Source organism: Pyxicephalus adspersus, chromosome 8 (genome assembly GCF_032062135.1).
Source record: "Pyxicephalus adspersus chromosome 8, UCB_Pads_2.0, whole genome shotgun sequence".
In the NCBI taxonomy this organism is placed as follows: domain Eukaryota; kingdom Metazoa; phylum Chordata; class Amphibia; order Anura; family Pyxicephalidae; genus Pyxicephalus; species Pyxicephalus adspersus.
The window spans coordinates 20,261,172-20,265,039 of record NC_092865.1 but is presented as its reverse complement, the minus strand read 5'-3'; positions in this window follow the sequence as shown (position 1 = coordinate 20,265,039).

The following is a 3,868-nucleotide window of genomic DNA, read 5'->3' as shown; positions in this document are numbered from 1 at the left end:
GATAACTATTAAATTGGAGAAGATTTCAGTTGTCTTGTGAAGTTAATGGACCATGAGTATATGTAATATTGTGGTACATGTAACCTTAGCAACAACCTCAGAAATTGGTCAAAAAGCTTCTTGAGTCATCATCAGCTAATTAGCAGAAATTGCTTCAGTTTCTTTATAGGCAATTTCGGACCACAAGCTGAGTTGCATCAAACTCAAAGTCCTGTGAAACCAAACGTTTGTAAAATATCAAGATCAAAATCCCCAATGTCAAAGCACTCAAGAAACACAGAACATAACAATGATGAAACTTTCCACAAAGTTCTGGGCACGCAAAAAAAAAATCATTACAATCTGGATAGAAAGAATATTAAATATACAGAATCAATGAATCAATCATCTGGATTAAGTGTAGCATATTCGTAAAACAAACAGCACTCTTTGAAAGTTTGCTTATTTAAAAATGATTCCCTAGAAGTGTGTCAAAAATGTTTCTTCATATAGATGTATTCAAGCTGGACATGCACAGTAGGTTTTTTTCTAAAAGACAAAAGAATTTCAAAAGTAACCTAACAGTGTATGGGCTCCTACTTTCTGATGAAAGAAAATGTAAAGCTGAACTGTAGGGAGATGTAAAATTTGCACATGTGCTGCTCTGTAATTAATAATGCAACAATACCAGTACCAGTTTAAGTACCTGAATGTGAATTGATATCAACCTCTTGTAGTCTAATATACAACAGAGCTCAGAGAGAGGGAGGGAGAAGCAGCCTAAGGAGACAATAAGGTGTGCTGCAGTGCAAGAAGCACCAATAAGGGAGAACAGGATGATTGAGAGACCCACTCATCAGTGTGATGCTTCTCTTTTCACTGTTAGCTGTTCTTTTCACTGTAAGGCTCTTGCAAAGGACAAGAGGGCACTCTTTACATTTAAAAGAAATGTATTCTCCGGATAAGGAAAGGATTCTTTACTGTAAGGTCTGTTAAAATGTGACCTTCAGGAAGTAGTTTCAGCAAGTTCTATAGATTGCTTTAAGAAAAATCTGGATGCTTTTCTGGAAGCACAGAATATAATCGTGTATTAAAGCTTTAAAGTAAAGACAACAGAGACTGTTAATCCAGGGAACATCCGATTGCCTCACGGGATCACAATGGAATGTTTTTCCCGTTAAAGCCCGTTTTTCCCGTTTTAACCTATCTATGTAATTATGTTCATTCACAGGTCAGGGATGAGAAGGAGAACTGTAAGTGAAAGTGCAGCAGAGAAAAATCTGACCCTCTGCTAGGAATACATGTGTTGTGTGACAGAACTAGGTAAATATCTGGACTTGATGGGCAGGAATCCAATTGTTTGGTAAGAAAATAGTTCTAATATATGTATCTCTTCTGTGTATTTATCTGTTTGCCTGAAGTTAAACTTTAACATGCACAGTAATTGAAAAAGTGAAAAATTGCTATCATATAGGAACTGTTAATGGCTTATAAGCAAAACTCTGGGAAATCTATTTTTTTCCTAAATGACTAAAAAATAGTTCAGTTGACATACTGAGCTTTAAACGTTATAGTTCTAAATAAGCAGTGTGAGATCATCTAAAGCTATGTACATACGTCAGGTAATTGTCGCCTGAGATGAATATTTACGCTTATCTGGTGAAAATCTAGCCTGTGTACAGCGGTCCCACACCATAATATTGGTTCTCTATAGCACAATGGGATAGCAAAAAATAATGATATTCAGAAAAGAGCATGAATTATAGCCACAGGCATTAAGGGTATGCAGTAAAAGGCTGCCAGTTCGAAACATCAGATATATAGTCCTGCTATGAAAGAGGGTTTTTTGAGTTTTGTTTTAGGAACAGTGCACTTATGCTCTGAATTCTGTTGCTAGTTGCTGTTCTGATAGTGGACTTCAATGCAGCTTCTTTGAATTTTTAAACTGTTGTGTTGCATTACCCAAAGGCAAATTCAAGACAGTTCCTGCCTGATTTGCATGTGTAACAATATTTAAAACATCAGAGTGCTTCAAATGAGTTCCAATACTTCCTTGTTTGAGCCAGATTTCTCCTGCCCATAGCAGTGTTGGCTCCGGTATGTGTTTGATCTAAATTCTGATAAATTGCCCTGATGTGATCCATGCTTCTGGAGTCCAGGTAAGAGAGGTAAGAAGGCTAACAGCTCAATATTAACTTCTGGTCCGCAGATTCCAAACCTAACTCCATTCTTGTTCCCTCCTCAGACATGCACTAAAACCACATGTTTTGAAATAAAATGTGTATCCATACCTCTTCTATTTTTATCATGTAATACCATGGGACCTCTTCTCCCTGCCATGGTGCTCCTCAATGCCTTTCTCTGTGACAAATAAAGATGCACTCCCCCCCAATATGCTCTTACAACATCTGTTAAATGATAAAAAGTGTCATACACCCTGGAAATGGACTGGAGTTGGAGCAATGAGTTAGTTAATTAGGTAATAAGGGAGAACATAAGACAGATTTTTTTTATATTTACTTGTACTACACAGTTTTATTTTATCTGAGATTAAGATTAAGGAACGCTTTATTAAGATTATATGAATGGCTGAGGACTGTTGGATAGTGTCTGCATGCCTAACTGCCTTCTAGTGTTTATGACCAACCTAAGGGAAAAAAACATTTTGGTACACTTGTTTGAAAGTTTTCTTGCCTGTTTTTGCTACCTTCCCCACTAAGCTAATGGAAATCCTCCCTTTTCTCCGTTGCAGCATACTTACCTAGCTCTGGTACCCAGTTGTGTTACCCCAATGTTTACTTCTTGCTGGCCAATTCTCCACTTTACCCTGCGCAGTAGACCCTATAGTCTTTGAAAGTTCAAATGTGTCCTTACCCTTCAAAATAGGCTTCTTTGTTTGTTTTTCTGACAATTGTATTTTTATGTTCATAGGCTTTACAAGTGATATTTTATACAGGTAGTTCCTGAGTTAAGGACTGGTCTCTTCTGCAACCCCTTGTAACCCTTTTTGACCAAGACAAACTCTGAAGTTGATTCTTTTTGCATATCAAATCACAGCTTGCTTCAGAAGTTAATGAATGTCTGGGCTCCATAAAGTTTGTCATATATTGGCTCAAAAACATCTGTCCTAGCTACATTTAATAAAATAATGTACCTGTTCCAACTTACATACAATTTCATCTTAAGAACAAACCTACAGTCTCTATCTCGTATGTAATCAGGGGACTACCTGTATTTGTAAATAGAAGTATCAACAAGAGTTAGCAATGCCCTGCAGTTCCTGCAAAATGCCAGAAGGTCTTGTGATTCTCAATCACCTATGGAAGCTGATAGGTATATTTGTGCAGCTATTACAATTTTTTCTTTGTAATGCAAGTGAACAATGCTGTTAACATTGTTCAGACATATTTATCCACCAGAAATACCAACTTATGGTGGACTCCATGTGGGTTCACTGCCTTTTCCTTTTGATTGCTGCAGTGATCCAAAAGGGATGTTTCCCTAAGATTAATTGTACACTTCTTGTAGCAGTCACCAGAACATCAAAATTCTTCCTTTTGGGATGTTTTATCATATAACTGACAACAGTGACATTTCAAAGCCCAAAAATGTCTCTTCATTGGGTTAATAGTGACACTATTGCCTGTTGAAAGGGGCTATTCTGAACTTGAAAATGTCACTGTTGTCACTTATGTGATTTAGAATAATGATTGGAAGTGTGTTAATGTGCTAGTGGTTTCCACTAGAAGTATAACAATCCATCTGGCACTATTTGTATAGATCCAGCACCGAGAAAAGAAATGCATTCTAAGTATGGGCAAACATTTAGACATGTAAACTGTAACTAGTAGTGTATTTAAATTTTTTTGCTAAATTACAGTGGATCCAT